Source organism: Ambystoma mexicanum, chromosome 6q (genome assembly GCF_040938575.1).
Source record: "Ambystoma mexicanum isolate Mex_15411 chromosome 6q, UKY_AmexF1_1, whole genome shotgun sequence".
NCBI classification, from domain to species: Eukaryota; Metazoa; Chordata; class Amphibia; order Caudata; family Ambystomatidae; genus Ambystoma; species Ambystoma mexicanum.
In genome coordinates this window covers 733,824,829-733,838,641 of record NC_090937.1, presented here as the reverse complement: position 1 = coordinate 733,838,641, position 13,813 = coordinate 733,824,829, and the positions used below count along the sequence as shown (strand labels likewise).

Here is a 13,813-nt window from a genome sequence, read left to right as displayed (position 1 = left end):
CCAAAACCTGATGCACTCAGACCCTATGAAGAAACCACAGGAACCTCCAAGACCATTTGAAGTACTACCTACTCCTCTGGGGCTGGTGTAAGCTCCACCTCCATCCCCTTGTTCTCCAGTGGAACGGCTTCCTGAGCCTAAAGAGCTTGAGTCAATGCCTTGCGTTTGGCCCTACCTGCCGATAATCCCACCAAAAAGAGGATGCAGTTGTGCATGTGGATGAGGAAGATCTGCTTTTGCCAATCGGGACGTTTCATGATAGGGTGATGGATCTAGTGTTGCATGTAGGCATTCTGGCTCCTGAGCTACCCACTCTGGAGGCGGGTGTTCTATCAGGAGCTATTACTTTGAAGACACAGGACCTTCAAAAGGATATTTTGGCTGAGCCCCAGAAGCCGTGGGAGAAACACATAATTTAAAAAGATAGATGCTCGATACAGGCCACAAACATCTGAGGAAATTCCCCAGTCTAACCACATGTCTTCTACAGTTGTGTCATCAGCACACCTCCATTCCAAGTCCTTGGAATCATCATCCTCAGCATTGAAAGTTTTGTCAAAAGAAGATAAAAGTTTGGAAGGGGTGAGACGAAGGTCTTTGCGAATGCAGCCCTCCAGCTTCACCAGGCAAATACAGAAGCTGTGCTGCGGCGGCAAATCTAAAACTGTGGAAGGACCTTTTGGAATTCGAACAGTTCATTCTGTGAAGGTATCATGAAGTAGACGAAGACAACTGAATAGCGTTTAGGTTTCCAACTTTTATTAACTTAAGAAGGAGGTTGGGAAAGTACCTGTCTTGACCTATGCTAAGGTGGGATTTCCCTACCTAACTAAAACTAATGATAATCTGTGTTGGGAAGTCCAAGTAAAATGTCTGTCTCTCTCAAAACCTATATTTGCCCTGTGAGACAGGCATGGTATCAAGTGAGACACAGACTCCAGTGTTATAGTTTCAAAACCTTTATTTACTATAATGCTAGGGTTTGTATAATACCTAACTGGCCCTAACTCGAAAAGGATGGTTCCCTCAATTCATGTTTCTAAGGCCTGTCGATGTCTGAAAGTCCAAAACCAAAATGTTTCTGTGTCTAAACCTATACTTGCTCTCACTCTTTGATAAAAAGTGGTAGGAAGTCTCTTTAAAGAAAAATTGTGATTGAAAAAAAAAATGTATACCAAGGCTGGTTTCAGGTGGTCTTCTCACCAGGTGTGGCTCGGTCAGTATCCTCAAAGTTCAGCACAATCAACAGGAGGTTGTTCGTTAACTCTTCTCCACAAAGGTCTTGCACTCTGTTCAAACAACTCCCGTTGTCTTTTGTTCCTGTGGATTCCCTTCCCCAAGCTTCAGTCCTTTCAAGTTTCAGAAAAAAACAAAAATATGTTTTTCTCGGGATTCCCAGGGTTCCCTTCCCCATGCTTATGCCTCCTTGTTTGACCAAATAAGTATTCACCGTTGTTAGACCTCTTAGGGTTCCCTTCCCCATGCATATGCCCCTCTAGTTTCAAGCACAAAACCCAACTTGTCAGGATGTACCTTTTACTTATTTACAGTTCCTTTCACACACACAACCTTTTCATGGGGTAAAATCGGAGACTTTTGACTTTCATAAAAACGCTAGGTTCTTTGCTCCTCCTAAGCGCGACCACTCTGATCTTTGGCCCCTCTCTGTATTTCCTGTACTTGCTTTTCGTCTGTCCTTCTATCTACAGGTTCCTCCTACAGCCCTTGGTTATATTCTACTTTGCTATGCACACTTGCACCTTCTTTGTCTTTCTCTTCTTTCACCTTGGCATGCCCCTGGCACCTTCCTTTGATTCACTTTCTCTTCACTGTGCCACTTGCACCCTTGCGCCTGTTCTTTTTTATCATGCCTCTTGCACGCTTATTTTGCTTTTCAGTGCTAACTTGCACCTTTCCTTTCCTCTTGAGTCACTTGCACCCTTCTTATTCACTTTGAAGCCTTTTGCTTTCTTGTCGCTCTCCTAGCACCTTTCTCTTGCTTTCCATTCATTTTCTGCTCTCTCTCTTGCTTTCCACTTTGTGCCGCTTTTTAAAATCTGTCTTTCTCCCTTCCCGCTCCAGCTAGCCGCACGCTCCTGAGTTTCTCCTGCTTACTGACTGGAAACCCACCGGGTAGCATTGTGCTTGCAAGCGTCTTTCAGTGCATATGAGATCGAGGTCAGGGTCTCACCACCTGCCCATCATATCCCCTTGGGACCGGCACACGTCCCAAGGAACAAGCATGTTCTGTGCACCGCCAGCAGGACACAGGCTGCCTTGATCCAGCTCTCTGAAGACACTGCTCTGCAGCCATGCTGCAGCCCTCTCACCAACACCAGAGCAGCGTCTTAGCACGCTGCTCTCCTCCAGATCCTCCAGGCTTCTCTCCCTGCAACTCTCTGCTCCTTGGTTTCTCAGCTTCGATCGGGACTCACAGCTTGCACCATTGATTGTGCAAAACCACACCTTTTTATACTTAAAACAGGAGTCAGGTGTGAGTAGTCTGTATTAAATGCCAAACCATGCCTGACTCTATTAATGGGACAACCTAATGGTAGTAGGTGGCAGTCTTCCTTCTGTTTCTCAATATGTTTCTTGCAGGTAATCCTTACTACTCTCAGTTGCCCAGTCTTAGTCGAAAATGGAGAGGGGGTGATTGGATGGGATGGGATTGAAAATATCCCAGGAAGCCTGAGGAAGCGGTTTCTGATGGAAAAAGGGGAGAGGGGGAATACCATGTCTCACCGTTGGGCATTCTCCTCCCAAACCCTGGCCACCTGAATGGAAGATCCCAGGGGAGCAGGTGGGAGACCACCATCAAGTTTCTCACAGCCCTCACATCTAAATCTGTGCAACATGTAGGGATGTCCGTATCAAATTGAAAGTGTTCAATTTAAGAGTTCAGAGCTTCTTCCAGCTCTAGGGCGGAAAGGGGGTTTGCCTTCTCCTAGGTTCAAATAGTTAATGTTATCAATAAGGGCTTTTCCTCCCCAAGCTTTCAAGTCTCTAAAAGTTCCAACATAATTCAACTCAGTGGGACAATTCCCAGCTTCTTCAGGTTTGGTTCTCATTCGATAAAGTTCAGCTCCTATATCTCAGTTCACATACTTTTCCTTGGTTCAATGAAGTAGTGGCTCTTCTTAGGTGGGTGTGCTCAGTCTAGGCGCAGTGGTCAGATGGCACCGGGCAGACTGACCAGTTTCCACTTGTGTGTCTGTGCGCTTCGGTGCCACCTTTTCACAGCCTCAGCTTCACCTTTCCTGGACTCCGTTTAACCCTACTGTCTTGATATTAGGCGAGCTCTCAAGTTCTATCTTGACCGGACAAAGACTTCAGAACCTCTTCTCATCTTATCGTGATGCTCGAAAAGACGAAAGGAGGACACACATTTTTAAGGCTTCAATTTCCCACTGGATATGCTCCTGCATTATGGAAGCCCACGCAGTACAAGGCCTGCAGGCCCCCGAGGGAATCCACGCACATCTTTTGTGGGGTCTAGCTGTCATGGTAGATTTCCGAAAGTATGTTCCTTGGGAAACCATCGCTAAGGCGGCCACTTGGGCCTCCCCCTTGGCTTTCTGTTAACATTATTGTCTTTATCTCAGCACAAGAGCCAATGCTCAGTTTGATCAAGCAGTCCTCAGCAACCTCTTTAATTAAGGTAGTTTTTCCATCCGCCCAGTTATATACATCAGTGCTTGTGAATCTCCTACAAGTATGGAGGATAGGGGACGAGAGATGGTAGTAAAACAAAGTTACTCACCGTAGTGACTAACGTACTCCATAGTCCCCGATCCTCCATACGCCCTGCTGCCTTCCCCTCTAAAAAGTTCCCTAATATTGCTAAATATGTCTGCCGACCATCGCCATAGTAAAGGACTGAAGGGCGATGCACTGGCCGGGGCTCAGGAAGGCGGGGCTAAAGCCACATGTGCTGGCCCGTGTAAAAATAGAAAAGGGCATTTTGTTGATGCTGTCAAAGTGCTGTGGCCCGTTCCGAAGAACGGAATATACCACAAGTATGGATTGAAGGGGAAAATGGGCTAGCAGTGCATTATTCGCTATGGTAAGTACATTTGTTTTTCTCTCAAAAGTTATTGCTTTTGGAATTACAGCCGCTCATTGTCAGGTCCTTCTCTTCTGCTATACTGAGATACGAGTTCCTTCTTTCTTCTTCCTCTCCCATTTCAGCAAAGCCAGATTATGTCAATCACTAGCTGCAACTCAACACCAGATTTAGCCCCTCCTCCCTAGATAATCTCTGACTTTACCCCTCCTCCTTCAGCAGTGTCCACCATTGCTTGCCTCGGTCTACTTTGGCAGTGTGTGTGTGTGCCTTTGCCCGCCTCTTTGTGCTTCATAATCCTCTATTTTGCTCCCTCTGGAAAACAGTTTCTATTTCCCCCACCAACTAAGCAGGATTAGCTATCTTGCCTCATTGTATCCCGTTGTCCTTGCAATGCCTCCTTTTCCCCTTCCTTGAGTAAGGCTGGTTCTCCAATTTCCTAGGCACAGTACAGCAAAGACGTGAGGGCTTGTAATTTGCATATTGACATCATTTTCAGTTACATTTGAAATTTTGCAGACTCGGTAAAAAAAAAATGCATAAAACAGACGGAATGAGAAAGGCCATGCACTAAATGCACACCCCTGCTTATAAAATCTGGAATTTAGAGATTGCAAATTTAAAATCAAGAGACAATAGGAGGAATAGGTGAGTTTGCATCACTAGGATTTCAAGCTAAGACTTGCATATTATATCCAGATCTATGTATTAAGAACACTGGTTTGGTAGGTTTGCATAATTTATAATGTATCTGAACAGAACGTTTGTGGGCTTTAACAGGCTTTAACATGTCTCGGGAGGATAGCTCAGCGGCAACGTGCTCGCCTTGGAAGCAAGATGACACAGGGCAACACAGGTTCGATCCCTGGGTCCGGGCTTAGAAACCTCTGGGTATTAAGCGCATTATAAATAACCAATCATATATCATATCATAGGCTGGAGACATTTGGGTGCTTTTTGCTGTTCGATTAGAGTCCAAAGCAATAGCCTCTCAGCTTAGGCTGTGTTTGGTCAATTGTCCTATTGCTCTCTCTCTGGAGATGGTTTTCATTCGTAGAAAAATAGTAGAGAAAATACGTGTTCTCAGCTCTCCTGTTAGTCTCTTCAGACAGACTTGTAAGTCTCTATATAAATCAAATGTCTCATGCTCGTTACGTGGAGGAATGTTTCTCTTATTCCTTTTCCACCACCCTGACCAATTTCTCTCTTGGTTCGATTTCTTCAGCAGGTTGATTGAAGAAGCCTCCATGTTCCACTCTCCTTATGATTGTATCAATGTCACTTATTTCTCGAGGAGTCTCCAGGCCCCTCTGCCTTTCAAGTTTCCTTAACCTCTCTGGTTGTGTCAAGGTTTCTTGCCAACCTTCAATTATATTTATAATAGTTCTTTTATAACGCGCTTAATACCAATGAGTAGTTTCTAAGCGCCGGATCGTGATTCAAACCTGTGTTAAGCTGCTTTGTCTTGCTTCCAAGGCAAACACGCTGCCCCTGAGCTATCCTTACCCTGGTTTCTAGGGCTTCTGTAACCCTCCCTGTCAGTTTATTTCTCTTTAAGTGGTTCTGCTTGCCTCCCTCCACCTTGGCCATCCCTGGTATCTTCTAGGCCTTCAGTGTGCTCGCGCGGGATGGCGTCTCAGCAGGGATGTTGCTGTTCACCCCTCACCAAGGTGTCACCGGCACATAAGCACCTGCTTCTGCCCAACTCTTTAGTCTCTGCAGTCCTCACATTCCAAGTGGAGGATTTGTTCCTCCCTTCTATCCTGACCTAGTCGTAGTTTCTCGGGTCCCGGACCCACCATGAATGCAACGTGGTTACACCACCAGGTAAGATGGTTCTTCGGTCTGTGCCTTACATGGCTGTTTCGCCTTTCGTGGTGCCAGCCTTCTGGAATCTTTCTTCTCGCGGTGTCTCTCTACGCTACCACTGGCTCTGGTATAACACGGCTCTGCCGCTCCAGGACTTCTGTACGTCAGAGGCTCGCCTCTGCGTAGGATTTGTCCTCTTCCATTCAAGGATCCTTTTCTTTTTATTCTCGCCAGCCATCTTCAAAGGGGCATGTTACTTTTCATCAATTGCTGAGTTCATGGGAATGCCAGTTTTACCTTGAGACAATAGTATAATAGCAATGTCAGTATTTTCTGGATGAAAAACAGAAGTAACATTAGTGTCTTCTATACCCATGTATGCAGACACAGTATTTTTCATAGGGAGTTCCTTGTAGGAATTGAGTCCTTGTCCCGTAGAGAGGAGTCACTCTCGGGGAGGTCCTGCTTTCTGTGAACCCTAGGGAGGTTCTTGCTTAGCACGATCACCTCCCTTGCCTCACAGGGGTTGTCTCCCCCTTTGGAAGAAGGGACGATTTGTCCAGATTCATCACACTGCCTACTGGAGTCATTATAATTTGGTAGGATTGGGAAATGTGGGTTCTATGGGTTGTGAGACAGGTATGGTATCGGGAGAGACACAGACTCAAAAGTAACAGTTTGAAAACCTTCATCATCAAACTTGGTGGGGTTGGTGTAATGCCTACCTGGCCTTAACTCTGAGAGGATTGTTCCCGCAACTGATGATTCTAAGCGCTGTCGATGTCCAAAACCAAACTTCGTCTGCATCCAAGCCTATGCTTTCCCTCACTCTTTAATCAAATGTGATAGGGTTCTTCTTAAAGGAAAAATGGTGATTCAAAAGGAAAATGTAAACCAAAGCTGGTTTCAGGTAGTCTTACCCATAGGTGTAGTTCTGCCAGTTCAAAGTAGTTCAATTCAACAGGGTGGCTCTTGGAACCTTCCACGTAGGGCCCTTGCAGCAAGTCAATAGAGTTCACAATGTCTCTGGGTCTCTTGGGGTTCCCTTCCCCAAGCTTTGATCCTTCCAGTTCCAAACAAAGAGGCAGTTCCTATTAGGCCTCTCAGGGTTCCCTTGCCCAAGTTTAGGCCTCTCGTCACAAAGTTAAAAAAAAAGTCTTTAGTGGGCCTTTCAGGCTTCCCTTCCCCAAGGATAGGCCCCTCTTTATGCAGTTCAACTAACAAACAAAAAGTTCCTGTTGTCAGCATGTATTTTTCACTGTACATTTCTTTCATGGGGGTAGTATCAGAGACTTTCGAGAACACTGAGTTCTTTGCTCCTCCTAGTGCAACCACTCCGACCTCTAACTTCTCTCCTTGTTCTCTGGCACTTCTTCTGTGTCTCTTCCACTCTGTCCTTTTCCTCTTTACTGTGCTTCCTGCACACCTTCTTTTTCTATTGTGCTTACTTGCACCTTCTTTCCACCTTTCTGTGCCTTTTGCATTCTTCTCCTTACTTTTCACCTTCATGTGCCTCTTGGACACTTCTCTTTGCTTTTCGCCATGCACCTTCATTTTCTCACGGTGCTCTCTTGCCCCTACATTTTCTCATTTACGTGCCTCTTGCACTCTTCATTTATTTCGGGTTTCTTTCACCCTCTCGGCTGTCTGGTTACCGTCTCTGCTGTTTTTCTCAGTTTCGGGTCAGTTGCACCCTTGTCCTTCCTTTTGGGTCACTCGCACCCGCTCTTGGCTCTTTCCACGCCATCTGTGCACTTGCACTGTCTCCTTCTAGCGCCCTTTCTGTTACTCTGCTTTGCTTTCTTCCTGCTTTTCAGCTTTTGCTTGCTTTGCTTTTGCTTCCATTGCTTTGCTTTCGCTCACTTCGCTTGGCCTTTTCCCTTCTTGCTTCTCTTTGCTTATTTCCTGCTTTACTCATCGGGCTGTTCAACTTTCTCAACGTTCCAGCTCCCGCTCAAGCCTACCCGCACGCTACTGAGTTTCTTTCTTGCTCACAAAACTCACCAATAGTAGCGCAGCGCTGGTGAGCAGGTGATAGGGTTTTTGGGTCGAGGTCAGGGTCTCACCACCTGCCCCTCGGACACCCCTGGGACCGGCACATGTCCCAGGGGGAATAAGCACTGGTCTGAATAAGGCCAACAGACTGCCTTTCATCCCGCTTCGGCTTCTTGGAGACACGTGTTGGGAAGGAGATGAACCTATCCCACCCCCGTAGGCGCTTTAGAGTAAGGTGAATTCCATAAATATACATGTGATGTGCCAGGAGGACGGTGGCGTATTAAGAGACCCTGCACAGACACAATACTATGCGAAATATAGATGCTAAGACTTAGTGTGTGTGTGTGTGTGTATAAACAGGCCCCATTTTGTAGTTATGCTAGAAACATTCGGGCCTGCATGGCTGCGCGGTAGACCCAGACCTCAAACCTAATGAAGAAACCTGAATAGGCCCAAGCACTGATGATAAAGAGACTCACGCCGTTAGCCGTCCTAGAAACTTTCCTTTGTTCCACAACTGTTGATAGTACGTGTTATCCCAAGAAGGATTGTGCCCTGCAAGGCCACGAGACCGTACCAAGCACCTCACAGTGCACGTTTATCGCAGCCAGGCTAAAGCAGGCCTCCGACCCCCTGCCAGCCATCCATGAGTTACAACACCCACAACTGTTGCATTCCAAGACACCTGAATAAGACGATGTTAGGTGACCCCTGACCACCAACTATAAATCAACTGGCCATAAAAGATCTAAATGGACACAACCATTTCACCGTATTTCATAATGGTACAGGGTGGAATAAATGATAATCCAAAGCAAGGGTGGAAACCTTGGGTAAAGATGGTGCTATACAGAATGAGTGACAAATGTGTGGGTCAGCTCGATCTTAAGTCTCCCCTGTGCCAGTCCCCGAGCCTCCCAGGCACACACCATGATGATAGAGTAGCATTGTCTTACACAGTAACTAATTGAAAACTCAAACTTGGTTCCCTGGAGATGAGCCCAGCAGACCGCATGTGATGGAAGACAGACGGGGTTGGGGCCAATGGCCTGGCATCTCCTATGGAGCGGGCTGACCATGTGTAGGGTCTTAGCAACCAGCCACACAAGTTTTTATTGTATGTTTTCGTCATTAATGACGATTTGTTTCCTAATAACATTCTGGTTGTACCATTTTTCATCAGAACGCTCTTTAGCAGCAGAGTTCTTTGCTGGCATACCTCTTTTTTGTGTGATTAAAACTTGTTATCCTTGCAATTATCTCTTTGCCTTTTTTTTCCCCTAGCGGTTTGTATTTTTTCTGGCGTGAGCGTTTGTGGGCATGCCTTCACACGGCTCCTTCGCTATGCTGCAGCCCCTTTCACACACCAGGCCAGCATCTCAGCGTCCGGCACTCCACCGGTCCTTCTGGGCTCCTCTTCCTGCAGCCTTTTGCTCCTTGGCTCCTCTGGTCCAGTTAGCACATCCAGCTCACTGTGACTCTGGCAGAACCACCCTTTTTATACTGCAGGTGAGTCAATTGGAGTCAGGTGTGCACAATTGGGGAAATGTACCTGACTCTATTAGTGGGACAATTCAAAGGTGTTAGATGGTAGGCCTCCCCCTGTATATCTATGGTGTGTCTATGGGTAATCTTCATTGCTCATGCTCACCTCTTACTCGTCCCAGTACTTGTTGGAATTGGGCAGGGGGAAAGGGGACAAGACCAATAAGGGTTCTCATTGGGGAGAAGGAGGAACACCCAGCTTGATTTGCATATAACCAGGACAATTCCCTTTTTCCCATATTATCCTTCTTTACTGGCAATTTGGAATGGTTGGGCAGATGTGGATAAGAAGTTCTTTGACTTGAGTTTGGGAAGGATCCGTTGATGTTATAGCGAAAAGAGATTTTGTTCCCTCTGCTTCCCGTACTTTCCACCCTTGTTATTCTACTATGATTGGACTGTTCTTGATGATAGGATACTGCATCTTGCTTGAGGGTCTCCCAGATGTATTACCCCAGACTACCCAACCCAGGTGATCCTCCCTCTCTTGTCCACCCCCAGGGTTGGGATCCAATAGCGATGGCCCTCACCTGGCCACCTGAATAGAGGAATCTCAGGGCTTACATGGGAGGATACCCTCAGGTTTCTCTCATGGTGCAGATGGATTTTGAAAAAACAAATGGTAGGGGTGCTAGAAAATGAACAGATTTAGTATGCAATAATCGATACAAAACGTGATGGCTGAAAGCACATGGATTCCTTCTATGATGTCCATCAGTGTTAATACTCTCCTAGTATACATATAAAACCCACATTTTTGGGCATGGAGTATTTTCTTGATCTGCACATCCTACAGTGGTTGGTGGGTTTCTTCTTTTTCCAATACCTTGAAATGGAAGTAAGGTTACTTGTTAATTTTTTTGATGGTTTCCGTGTTCAGGAGCAGAGTGAACCACGCTGTTTTGGAGGAAATCGGGAGAGTACAATTTAAGGGCGGTTTTGATAAATTCAGTAAGTGTTTGGGGCAGTGGCTAGAAAGTACTATTTTATGAAATGTCTGCACTGAATGCAGATTGAAGATGCTCAGAATTAGGGACAGGTGAGTCTAGGCATATTTGGTTTTATTTTGACTTTAATTTGGAAATATGCCAAATGGGTAATGGTTTAGTAGTAGTAGTAGTAGTAGTAGTCGTAGGCATTTCTCCAAAGAGAGTATGGCTTCTGTGATTGATGTGATTCATATGCAGTGCTCTCCATCCAAAATGGAACTTTGCCAAGGTGTGCTCTTTCTGTTTTGTATGACTTGAGTTTCATGCTAAGTATCCACGTGGTTTGGTTTCCCTTACATTGGGGACCATGCTCAATAGCGGACGACTCAGGTGAGTTTTAATGAAAACAAAATGTTTGTCAAGATGTGCTTTTAATCTACTGCACATCAAACATGCAGATATCCTGGATTAGTTGGTTGAATAACGTTTCTAAAGGAATTTTACTTTGTGACAGAGTATACTTGTGGAGTAGGCACAGATTGAGAAGATAACTGGGAACTTTAAAATGCAGTTGGCCCATCTAAGGTCTAACGACCCAACCCCTAACACTTAACAGCTGCTTCGAACGAATAATGGGATTTAGAGGAGTTCAGTTTTAGGCAGTGCAGTGCAGTGCCATCCAATAATTGATGGTGGTGAGACAGCTGGTTGCTTACTCCGAAATATCAAGGGAGAAGATGATGTGGGTGAAATCAACAAAGATGAACAAAAAACTTCAGCTGTAAAGCCCAAAGTCCGATCAAATCCCATCAAATCCCATCATTCATTTGCAGCTGCTTTAAGTGTTAGCGGTTATATTGTACTTTTGAGTTTACAGTAGAAGTTCTTTGTTCATCTTTGTTGATTTCACCCGTATCCTTTCCCTTCTTCTCCCCTGATATTTTGGAGTGAGCAACCAGCTACCTCACCACCATCCATTACTAGATGGCACTATGCTGCCTAAAACTGAACTCCTCTGAAACGCAAGTCCTCTTTCATTCGACCTACAAGGCCACCCCCACTCTCCTATCCTCTTCTTTACTTTGGGCCTCCTCACTCCATCACACAAAGCTTGCAACCATGGGTTCTCTTGAGAGTGAACTTAAATGAAATCTCCACAACAGTACTGTTCCTGCCGCTAGGATTAACAGTACAAATAACAGCAATATGTGACCACATCTGTTAAAATGTTAAAACCCTTATCTCCACGCTGGTTTTCAACAAACTCGACTAGTGCTCCCCAACTGCTCCGAGGCCTCCTGCTTTACAATACAGACCATCTAGAGCCTCTACCCTTTCACATACTATCTACTTGCTGAGTTGCTCTTTATGCAATATCAACTCCTTTCCTTGAAGTCTATCCATAACCTAGCCTGCCACTTAGTAATGGATTGTATCTCACTCTACAGCAATTCACTCTATCTGGCACAGCATAGCTATTTGATCAATCGTCTCCAACTACTTCAGAACGCGGCTGCTAGATCCATTCTTCGCCTCCCTTTTGGAGCCCACATGTCTCCGTGTTGGGCAGAATTCTCTTATAAGGCTAATTTCCCAAACCTAGTGAGTCCCCCAGCAGCTTTGCTGGATTTTTGGGGTTGTTTTTTTTCTCCTGCTAAGAGTGAGACTCTTTCCTTCCCACTCTTAGGCATGATTTGAGGTATGTCTTTGACTTGGGATGTGCTTATGGGCTATGGGGTATTTTACTCCATAGGGTATCATCTGTTTTGGTATATGTTACACAGCACCCTCAGTGCAGTAACACAGGGGTGTCATAGTGACCCCCAAACATAGACTCCATACCCTGGGACTGACTACTGTCTCCCAGGGCAGGTAAAGTCACCATTGACTTTATTAGTCCAAAATTGTGAACAGAACCAGTACAAACCATCATATTGTGGAAGTACTGGAAGGGGTTAATTAGATTGCCCCTGGGTCTGTTTCCAAGGGGGCACTGTCCAGTCCCCCCTTGTCGAGTTTCTGGCTGGTGGCAGTGGTTACCATGCAAAATATTCCACCAGAATATTTCCTATGGGATTTTCCCATTCATTTTAAACGCCCCACTTTTTTGGTGCATTGTAAAGATACCGCTGGTTTATTTAATTAATATAAAATCGCCGGTTGGGTCTTTACGCTAGAACTCTTTTGCAAAATGGCGTATGTGTCCGTCTCTGTAACTCCAACCAAGGTCGGGCCCTTTGTTCCACTTTTTGGCGGGCTTCTCCACAGAAGCCCTCCAACTGGTGCCACTCTGTCTGGGTTCCACAGGATGTGTGGGTGGGGGAATGGGCACCATGGACTGCGTTGCCTTAGCAACTCAAGTCACACTCTGTTCTGATTGGCGCAGTGGTGAGCCGCCCGGCTCACCACTTAGCATGTATGAGTGACAGCTAGGCTGTTGAATGGGGGTTTTTCTACTTAAAGCAGAGCTTTTGGGACTGGAACTTCAGAAGTCGCCACAGGACCTAAGAAATCCAAAGAGGGGAGAAGCTGAGCCATCTGCAACAATGACACCACCGGTGGAGCCCTGCAGCAGCAACCTCACCACTTTCCCGACGACAAGAGAAGACCTTCTGCTGAGTTTCTCTGAGCTGGTGGGATCAACAAGTTCGCCGTTTTCGCCTTCCAGGACGTCTCTTGGTCGAATCGCCCGTGCCAAGCACCCCGGCGGCCGGATAGCCAAGCTTCACCAATGTGACCGCGAATAAAAGGAACGCACCTTTTAACCGACGAACTCCGCGGCTGGTCTCTTCCCTGGGCAGTGCAACGACTCCAAGTTTCCTCCTCGACGAGATCCTCTCTTCCCCTGGTCGAAACCACGAACTGCACCCGCTGCCAGGAACAACTGCCACCACTGGAGCTTCCTCAACTTTAAAGGTACTGCGTTCCACCTGGCCTCCCTTTCTACGGTTTGCTAAAGGTGACCCTTAATTCCTTGGCTTTCCAACTGGGTTGGCCCCCAGACCTTCTAACTTTATCTTTCGCATCAAACCAACCTCTTTTTGAACATTTTTGCAAAGACTTGAGTGCATTTTTAAACTGTGTGATCTTGGGCACATTTCGCCTTGCTCCATTTAAAGTGGCCCTGACCTATGCACCTTGGCTCTACAGTAGACTCTGCCTTCACTAGCTTGCTCTGGTCTTAGAAAAGTGTTGGGAACTGTTTTATTTTCATGACCTGTCTTTGTCTCTCCCTCTAACTTAATTATTGGAGTGCCATTTAAGTTAAGCGCTCGCATCTGTTTTTACAAATAGTGGTGTTTTGACCTAGACTTGTCTAATTATTAAGGGAGGTGTGTATACTTTTTCTGATTGTGTTTGAACTTGCTTTGATCTATAGTGCTTAGTGTATTTCCTGAAGTGTGTTTTAAACAAATAATTATGTACTTTTGATACCAAGCTCTGGTCAGTGTTTGTTTGCTCCACT

General features: G+C 45.8%; 1 protein-coding gene across 2 annotated transcripts in view; it reads left to right on the top strand.

Moving 5' to 3' along the window:
• NR3C2 (nuclear receptor subfamily 3 group C member 2) overlaps positions 1–13,813 on the top strand; it is a 2,234,141-nt gene that overhangs the window by 164,934 nt on the left and 2,055,394 nt on the right. The gene's annotated exons all lie outside the window — the stretch shown is intronic.